At 33.5% G+C, this 11,133-nt stretch overlaps 1 pseudogene; it reads right to left on the bottom strand.

Annotated features, from left to right (window-relative positions):
- Nucleotides 1-10,341: 10,341 nt before the first annotated feature.
- The window catches only part of LOC108695157, a 1,777-nt pseudogene continuing 985 nt past the window's right edge, over nucleotides 10,342-11,133 (bottom strand).

An 11,133-nucleotide genomic window follows, 5' to 3' on the forward strand; every position in this document is an offset into this window, starting at 1 on the left:
ATATAAACAAATAAAACCAAATGTTTCGCAAAGTAATTGTAATCATGAAATTTTTAGTTTTTTGTTTCTTGAATTTTTATTTTTTTGATTTATTACTAAAAAAATCACGTTTGAATGTGGAGTGCATGTCTGATTAACTTAAGTCACATTAGCTATGTTTCTTTATTTAATATGCTATAAAAAGTGTCCAATTAAATGTACGGAATTATCAGTACAAAATTATTTTTATGAATTTAATTGCAGATGCAAATATGATGTATGTAAACAAATAATTAATAAGTAATTTGCCAAATGTAAGCGTAACTGTTAAAGATATAACACTAACTTTCGCAAATATAAAAGTAAATTAGTGTTACATGAAAAACATATTTTGCAACTATATTTAACAGTTACACTAACATTTGGCAAATTATTTATTATTTGTTTATATACATATATGGTATACATATCATATGTAAGTTGCTGTGCGACTGTTCAAAAATGAAGAAATTAAGTTTTCTAGACAGGTTTTTAATGAACCAATGGTTTTTTGCAAAAACTGATGATCATTTCAGGGTTATTCAAGACTAGATTTGTCCGTCATTACGAGGGCTACATTTTACGAGAATTTCAAACGCTTTGCGTTTAAATCTAAATGAATAGAGAACGAGTGAAAAAAGAGCTTTTTCATCAAAAGATGTTTTTTACTTTTTTTCTACTGAACTATAATTAATAGATCAATTTTAATGTTCTCATTTTGTAGTTATTTCAAATACGTACATTTTTTTATACCGATTTTTTTTATACCGATTTTTTTATATAATCAATATCTTTCGTTTTATAAGTGAAAAACGTTCTTTTGGCAATTATTCCATTTTTTTTCGCATATTTTCTTCACAAGTGTCGAATCTCGAACATACGCATTTCTTTCTTGATGGTCTTTCGAGACTTTCGTAAAAAGAAACGCTGGTTTATAATTTTTTTCCGATAAAACTCTACTTTTATTGAATTATTCTTGCGAGTTGCTTCTAATCGAGTTTATAAAGGGGAGATATACTATTGTATACGCATATGAAAACTCATAAACAATTAAATGCCTTAAACAATTGCGTTTAAATATGATTTATACTATTTTAGATTAAGGGGAGGGGTATATTATTACTACAATTTATTAAAACTTATATGTTATTTAGGATGCTCCTCGTCCCTTATTGATGCCTAAGGCCGCCAAGTGGCCGAGAAAACATTTCGGTCACTTGAAACAAGCGAATAGTGTTGAGAAAGAGCTCGCTGTCTCGTTCACTTTCGGCATGCTGCTGACGAACACATGGACATGGGCTCGTGTTTGTATTACAGCGCCGCATTATAAATGATCGAATTTATAGGCGTAGAAAAATGACGTTTTTGACAATGAAATTTATGTTGCGTGCCATTTCATTATTATTTGCATAATTGTGAAAATGTGACTTGTCTCGTATTTATCAAAGTCGTAATTATCGATGAAAACTAAGGTTATTTTGGAATTTTATATGTAAAGGCATATATTTTATTCGTTTCAACAGCTATCGGATCGTGTGTTTCTGCCCGAATATAGATTCACGTGCTTTTTACGATTATTTACTGACTGTCAAAGGACAAAAGAACAATTTTCATCGATTTTTACAAGTATTTTAAAGTGATCTCGTCAATTCATTTCATTCAAATTGTCTTTATTTAAAAATGGCACGCAACATAAATTAACGTGTCATTTCTCGCTTCTGCTGTCACGACTCCAATATAGTTGCCGCGACTATTCAGGAGTCTTAATTGCTGAAAGAGATAACATGGTGTGCAAGCTCAGTTTGCAAGCGTCTCTCTCTAAATTTTCGCTGTATCTTTCTATGAGTGTCGCTCAAGAGACATAGCTTCTTTCTTTGTTTGACATTATAATTCATAGTGCATCTTAGATTCTCTTTCTAGAAGAAGAAACCTAAGTAAAGTATGTTAAAGGAAAGTTCAATACCAATTTCACGATGCAAAACAGGTCAGTATTCATATTCAATTCTTGCATTTAAGACCATCTTAAGTACAATCTTAAAATGTCATAAATCAATCCGAGGACCGTATTAGTATCTTAAAACATTATTTAAGACAGCATTATTTAACATTATTTAAGACAACATTATTTAACATTATTTTAAATAGATTATGAATACCGCCCTATATTTTGCATTTTAATTGATAGTCTTTGTCTCTAATGTGAAAAATCCTGACGGAAAAATTTCTACGCCAAAAAGTACGTCTTTCTACTTCTACGACTGGCGTAGAATCGCATTGTTAAACAAAGAAATAACTACGCCAAGCTACACGGAAGATATAAAATAGCGTACATGGATCTAATTAGGCATAAAAGTACGCCAAAGTACGTGCAACTATAATCATTACTTCCTGAACTACGCGTTTCTACTAATTCGTTCAAACTAATTTTGATTCTTTCATAATATTTCAAGAAAGTATGCCATTCTACGCTTTTTTACACGAAATTACATTGCAGTCTGATAGTTGGGCACACAAATAATAACGTCAAGTTACGCGTTTTTACTTGAAAAATATAAAACTTGGAACTTGACATACTTGGACCTAATTAGGCATAGAAAGTACTCCAAAATACGCGCAACTATAATACTTCCTGAATTACGCGTTTCTATGTCAAACTCCTCTAAACTGATTTTTATTTTTTCGTAAGTATTCAGAGAAAATATGTCAGAAAGACTACATCTTTCTACGCAGAATCACACTCTATAATCAAATATGGGAAATTGGGCACAGAAATAATTACATCTGTCTACGCCAAGCTATGCAGTTGCACGAAAAAATCGTTTCCTGAGGTACGTATTTTTATGTCAAAGTACAATACTTATCTTTTACTTTTTCCGTTTGTAATAAAATAAGCCATTCTACGCCATTTTACACGGAATTTCTTTTACTCATTTGTAAGCATTATGCATCTCCGCCGACAGAGGGCTGCAATATGAACGTAAATAAGAATCACTTGAGAAAGTATATAAGGAGCGCAGCATTTCGCATGTGAAATGAACCCTCAAAGTTGGCCCTTTAATATCAAAGTACTCATGCTATGATGGAATTCTAATTCCATCATGACAGCAACGTGATAGTATCTTGAATTCATGTCAAATGAGTTCCATCATATTACTTTAAACAGTACAGTGTAAATATACCCAAAACTGTGCTTAAGGTACAGTTTCGCGTAGACAGGCATAAATCACAAGAGTAGAACTCTACACCAAATTATTTCCATGATTCATTCGCGTATTTAGGTATAGTTTTTAGTGTAGTTAAGCGTACTTTCGGGCATAATTAGGCGTATTTTCTGGCGTAGTTTGCCGTAGTTTGGCATTATTTGGCGTTGTTCAGCGTAAAGGCACAAATTGACTTACTTTAGGCTTATAAGAGTAGAATTCTACGCCAAAGTTTCCTACGCACTATTTCCATGTTTCAAACTGCATATTTAGGAATAGTTTTTGGCGTAATTAGGATTAATTTTTGGCGTATTTTTTGGCATAGAAATTTTTTCGTCGGGAAGAGACGGAGAGAAAGAGGCTTGCAAACTAAGCACATCATTCCTTTCACCATGTTATTCCTTCCACCATGCTCTTATCTTATAAGTATGGGTCACTAGTGACCGAGCGATTGCTGTTCGTGCAAGTGTCTTTGAGTTTTTCAATAATTATAAATTATAATTATAAATTATACTACATATTATTATTTTCTAAAATGAAATTCTAATATTTATTTTAATGTTACGTCCAAGCTCCGCATTCATGGAGCTGAGGAAGTGAATGAAACTAGAACCAAATTATTAGACCGATTTAGTCGTCCAGGCTCCGGATTGCAAGGGAGCCGTGGGGAAGAACTGATGCAAATCGGGAGGCATCTTCGCTTCGTCCTGAGGTTTTTAACGAACCGGAAGTTGAATAGAGGACGAAATTTCAACTCGTGCTCTACTAAACGGGCATACAAGGATGTACTTTTAATTTAAAGGATGACTGATCCAAACTGGATCAGTATGCCGGGAGGGCGCACTTTAACGCCAGATATGTCTTGGCTTTCGGTCATGGAACTTAATCCAGTGATCGAGAGGGCGAAATGCAATCGCGGGAGAACTTACAAGAAGAAGTTTCTCAAATTAACAAACGAGGGTTTAATTTAATAATTTTATAATAAAAGCAATATTTAGTAATACATTTTTCTTAAGTACAATATAAAAATATAATCCTTTGGTTCTCTATTCTAAAATATGGTCGTACGCATTTATGTGTGTGTGTGTGTGTGTGTGTGTATGTGTGAAAAGAGAGTTGTATGTAATGCGGACGCTATTTTGTGGAGAGTTTGAAAGGAGGAAGAGAAAATTAAAGTTATGTAAGATGTCATATGATTGGAGAGAAAGAGGATCGATGGGAATAAAGGATGGTATGGGGACTGGAAATAGGCAAGTGGATCCTGCTAAGTATCATTTCGTCGTTAGTGGAAGGAATAAAGTAGGACATGTATTTCAACAACTGATGGACGTTATGAAAGAGGAAGGAAAATTGATTAGCGGGAGAGTAAGCGTCAAATTGAACAGGAGGAATTGAGGGAGTAGTATGCGAGACAGGAAATTCTTTAATCAGGCGTGCTGATATCGAATATGAAACTGGGAGAGAACTGGACGGGAAGAGGTCATCGAAGAAGTCTGAGGACTGATCGAAGACAGGGGAGTAAGAAATTTTTAATAATGATGATAGAATCAAGACTGAACGATCGGAGTCTGTTCTTGGGTCGATGCCTGAATTAGCCGAAATTGTTATCGCGAGTTTCCGTTAGCGGACACGGGCGGCGCGCATTGTTAGTCTCCGCTAGATGTCGATGACAAGGGGTGAAAGAACTGCGTGAACGCACTAAAAATTTGATCGTCTTTAAAGAGGGAAGACACAAAAAAAGGAAGGACCACCTGTAACGAAATCAAAAACTACTACTTGGCGATAACAATGATGATAGGGTGCCCGAGAGATCGTCGGAGAGAGTGCCGTTAACTGTGGAATGCTGAGCGTCGGATCCGCTTCGTCAATTTCCCCGATCAGGCAATGTCGTTGATCTTAGAGGTGTGGTTTTGCACTACTCTGAAGAAAAAAGATTTTGAGAATCAGATGAAGCCTTTTTCGAAGGTCTCAACAACTATAGCTTCCCAAAACTCTGAAAAAAATCGCTGGGGCGAAACTGCGGTTTTTATACTAATCGCCCCTGATTACTCCGATTCAGATTGGTGGAATAGGTTCGTTAACTAGTAGTAAGATTTTTCTTTGCTCTCGGATTGGGGGAGGAAAGGATGTTGACCGGAGTCTGCAGCGTGGAAAAGTGTTCTCCTAAATTTTATGATCTTAATATTTATGGGAAAACGCACCTGCAGTACATCAAGAAAGCGTACGTGCAACGTCGATACGAGATTAACCAGAATCTAGCCCTAAATGTTACCGCGTGTTGTTTCTTAGATTTTGTGATCATGGACTCGTAAAAATCATCCACAATTTGACCGTTAAAAAGTATCTTGGCGTCGATCTTACGCTTTCAATGGCATATTTATTATTTTAGCTGTAGTGTCCGAGGAGACTCGGTGTCCTTTTGGTCCCGTTTGTGCACGTATACCGATTTATCTCGGAATGACATTTAAGAGGAGATACTGAATTCTTCATTTTAGTTTTTAGTATAGGAAAAGAAAATTTTTAGTCTTTTCTAGGCTATAACGCTCAACTTGTGTATTATTCGCAGCTGTTTTTTTTTATTTCAACAAGTTCCAGATTTTCACGAAAGAAAAGAGTCCGCTGGATGTAACACTAAAAAGTTGAAAGTATGTTGGAGAATTTTTAGAGATTTTTTGAATCATTCTGAATAAACAAACGGATTCTAGTGATCCATGTATGGATGAGGCATCAAATTGTAGTTTGTATGGTAAGGATTAAATACTGTGAGTGATGCGATGAAACGCGAGGCAGCAAAACGGAAAGAGAATAAAAATGGAGAGATTTTTATTGATACAGGAAGAGAATTAAAATACTTGACTGAGGTGTAGGAAAAAGCGGAACTTAATGGAATGAATGCGGTAGAATAAGTAATCTTGATATCTGATGACAAGGAAGTTAAAAGTGGAATGCTCAGAGTTCAACTGAAGGAAGTGTTATAAAACTATAGCAGATATAGAGAAGCAAGGAAGAAAAACGAGACAGCATAGGTGGAGAATAAAATATTGCTACATCCTAAGCCAGGTAGATCTCTGATAATACGGATATAAATGGTCATATTTACGAACGCAATAGGAGGAAAGAATTTTGAATACGCAGTACATGATTAAGAGCCGGAATGTAGACGATATCGGCATAATCAAATAACGAAATAACGAGTAATTGAGAAGTGAGGAGTTTTGGACAACAGGAAAAGGGGATAAAGAAAATATAAACGGGCGTAAATAGCCCGATATTTGAGGACCACGTGTGATTCGAATATCCATGAAGAGTCAATCTGAAAATCAAAAATCTTAATAGAGGAAGAGCAAGGAATTGGGACGGAAAGAGAAATATCGAAGAATTGAATATGAGATAATAATGTTGAGGAATTAACAATTAGCAATGATGATTTAGAGGAATTTAAATATAACGCAGAGCCTTTCGAGCACCGTGAGCCCTTAATCTCCTTGCTTCTCGTCACTCATGTTTCCCCATTATTTATATCCAATCGCCTCTTCTATATTCGTGACTGTGCACCGGTAATCATTTCATATTGCAATCGTATTGCGCGGTTTCATTGACAGATAAATATATATATTGAGAAGGGAAAAAGCAAAAGAAGACATATTTATGACTTATTTTATTTTCATTGGAATCTTTATTAATCCTAAGAATTATATTTGCATGCTTGCATACTTGCTTGCGACAGCTTTAAACGCGGGAAAACTGGAAGATAGCGTTGGAGGGAGAAAAATTGAGAGGAACCTGCTTACCGTTGAAATTTTGGGGGACTCGTGACCATTTGGAAGACTCTAATGTAGCGAATTATTAGTAGACCATTTGACAATAGATCTTAGATCTTTATTTAAAATGGAATAGGCTGTTAAAGTATCGAATGGATGAAAAAATTTGAGAAGAATTACATCGTCTGCGTACATCAAGATCTCGGAAGACAGAAAAATATTAGACAAATCAGAAATAAAAATATTAAAAAATAAGGATTCGAGAATGGTTGGTACCTGGAATATTCCGGAGAGAATGATACGAGGAGATGAGAAAAGAGAAAAAGAGTTATATACATAGGACTTGCTGCGTGCGATTTGTAAGGAATGAGCAGATTAGCGAGTGGGCCGAATGGGATAGACTGCATAGCTTGAGTTTGATTAAAAGTATGTCATGATTAAAGATATCAAAAGCCTTTTATAAAAACTTTTATAATTCTGTATTTGCCCATAATTGTGAATTTAGTTGAAGTCCATTTAATGCGCTCAATTAAAAATATTATTAAATAAAATAAACCCAACTCTTATTATATAGAGACCGGGAGTACATTTTAAAATTTTTCCTTAAAATGACAAAAACCAATGAGAATTGATGTAATGAGAATAAACAGCAAGAAATCGTCTATGAAATAATCGTTATTCTGCGAATGCCAGATGTATTCTGGATAGTAGAAGAAGTATGTAAAAGAAGTATGTAAAAGATCCCCATTTGGCCAATACATATAGGCAAGATAGATATACCCTAGGTTGTCCACGAGGATATTCGAATATACTTAAACCGAAGATATACTTGAGCCAAAGATCAATAATGGTGCGAGTGCTCTTTCTAGCGCCTTTGTCATATTTTCCGAGTCGTCGTAGTATTTTAACTGAATTAGTTCTTGCTGCACGAGATTCAAACACGTTTTAATATTTTTATAAGATTTTTAGAAATAGCTTTTGCAGTTTCTCTAGGAACTTTGTGAATACTACACTATAAAATATGTACAGTGTAAAATACACTGAGAGATAACGTATTTATATACTATTTAATTAGCAAGTATTGAACAACAGAATGGACATAGATAATCTAGATTAGATTGCCTTTCTTTTCGCGGAATTTTTATTTATAGATACGTAGATTGAAACCACTAAATTGTGGATTGTTGAAAAAAAACTCATATTTTTATTCAGAAGAATATCAAATTAATAAAATATTTAATAGTTATAATTGATCGTAAAGATTATATTATGGAAGATTTCATTTCATTTCAGTACCGTTTTATAAATTTTAATTTTTATTAAATTAAGTAATGACAATTATCTACAATTAAATAATATATTAATTTGCCTCATATCCTAATTGCGAATCAGTTTACCAAATGCTTTACCTTTTTGGATTTAATTTCAATCAAACATGATATTGACTTTTTTAATGAATTCTAATGCTATTTATTACCTTTTGTAATAGCCATAAGACAATTCTTATGAAATGACACTTTAAATAAATTTTTATAGGTATATATCCTAGTTTATATCTCACATTTTATTAACGATATTAATAAAATGTGCAATGTTATTGCTAATAAATAAAAAAACAATTGACACTTGAAAAAGATAAAGTAAAAGTAAATGCTAAAGAATCTTGTGATATGCATTATTTGATACATAGAGAAAATACTATAATTATTTAAATATAATGTGTGATCTGGAACTAGTACTTGATCTGCATTTAATGCTTTTACTATTTTTATTATTACAAGGCACAAATGATTTTAAATGTAATTATACAATACTAATAACATTTTGTCTTTATACTAAATACAAACATGCTTTTTACTTTTTTGGCTTCTAACGACACATAGTGATTTAAATTAATGGTGATTTAATAATAATTTTGATAAAATATTTGATATATTGAAGGTATGTGCACAATATAATACCCTTTATAATGTAAGTAAAGGTAAATACAATTATTCTTATAATGATAATATAATTTATTAATGTAAACATATTGTAAAATGTGATGTTAATTTTACTATTATTTTTTATTTTTATTCTCAAAATATTTTTATATACAGGATGTTCTCAAAAGATGGTACTAAATTTTAGAAGTATGTAGTAAGTACTCATTAAAAGTACAAATCAAAAAATCTTAATGCACAGTACCCCAAAAACTTTTTAGGTATACAACTTTGCTTCCGCCGTTTTTTTTCCGAAATTCGAGGCTTTATTGTAAAAAACTGGTTATACATTTATGATTCAAAGTTGTCCATCGCTGGCCACTACTTTCTCCCATCTTTCGGGTAGCGTATGAATCCCGCGTCGAAAAAACTGGTCATCTTTTGAGGCTATCCATGAATCGATCCAATTTTTTACTTCTTCATAAGACCGGAAGTGCTGGTCAGCCAGGCCGTGTGCCATTGATCGAAATAAGTGATAGTCAGAGGGAGCAACGTCTGGAGAATACAGCGGGTGGGGTAGGTACTTCCCATTTCAACGTTTCCAAGTATGTCTTGATCACTTTCGCAACATGGGGTCGAGCATTGTCATGCTGCAAAATCACTTTATCGTGTCTCTCGTTGTATTGCGGCCGTTTGTCTTTCAATGCTCGGCTCAAACGCATCAATTGCGTTCAATACCGATCGCCTGTGATTGTTTCAGTCGGTTTTAACAGTTCATAATACATTACGCCGAGCTGGTCCCACCAAATACAGAGCATGACCTTGGACGTCAAAATCACCGTTCTTGAAGCGTTGAAACCACTCACGACACGTTCTTTCACTAATAGCGGCCTCACCATAAGTATTTGAGAGCATTCGATGAGCCTCAGCCACAGATTTCTTCATATTGAAGCAAAAAATTAAAACTTCCTGCAAATGACGAGAATTTGGCTCGTAAACTGACATTTTCAATCGAGAATAACTTTATGACGCAGACACAAATCGACGAATGTTTCTATGGGGTTATATTGACAGATGCCCAAGTTTATTGTATGACGTCTGATCTATTTATTTCGACCACCACTTACTTAGATGGCTAAAGCCATCTATAGGAAAACGGCGGAAGCAAAGTTGAATACCTAATATTAATTTTAACTATGAAATTATCTAATTTTTATGTGTTATTAAAATTATGTCTATCTTCATAACGATAAAAAATTAAAAATTTTTTAAATTATTTATTCAGCAATAAGTTAAATTTTGTATTGTGTGTGTGTGTTGTCATTATAAAAAAAAAAAAATTACTTTTCCAAATTACTTTTAAAACAAATCAAAATTATAAATTAAAAATTTTTTAATTTCATAAAAATAATTAATTAAGAATATTCTGATGTTACTCATTCAATCTAATATGACGATGTGATCCGCCCTTTTGAGGAATTGCAGTTGATGTGACAGTATCCTCGTCTTGAGATATTCGATGATGCACTTTTCATAGAGATGCCTAGCAACACGAGTATCCACCGCGTTCAAGGACTCGTCGAGCAAATAGACATCCGCTTGTTTATAAACCGCTCTCGCAAGATTAATTCGCGCTCTTTAAATAAAAATACACCTCTATCGTTGATCATCGTCATGTCTCCCTGTGGAAATTGTCAGAAATCTTTCGTCAAGGCGCACACATTTATTACATGAAACATTTGCCAATTAATCAAAAAGAAACTTTAAAAACTGTCAAAAATTTCGAAATTAGGAAATATTAGACATTTTTTTTTATCTGAATGGAATCACATATAGATTAAAGATTCAGAAAAATACATAACAATTGCTAAAATATATCTTCTTTTATTTCCAGTCACAATTAAAGACGTAATTCATGTTTAATGATTGATGCGGAGGATTGAAGGATTTAATTGTAAGAATTATTACTAATTACATATAAAAATTCTTCATACTAATATGCAATAACAGAAATATATAAACACTGTACAATATCCACAATAATTGCTTTGGACCATGAAAATTACTTGCATATATCTAATCTTGTCATAGGATTGGCCAAACAGTATATTGTCCCTTACAATACCACCGAAAAGCCAGGGTTCTTGACTGGCATAGGAGATAAGCAGATTCGGATTGCTCATGAAGTATCCAATGGATAAATTGTCCGGAAAATTATATATATATATATAT

This window comes from Atta colombica, unplaced genomic scaffold, assembly GCF_001594045.1.
Source record: "Atta colombica isolate Treedump-2 unplaced genomic scaffold, Acol1.0 scaffold10, whole genome shotgun sequence".
NCBI classification, from domain to species: Eukaryota; Metazoa; Arthropoda; class Insecta; order Hymenoptera; family Formicidae; genus Atta; species Atta colombica.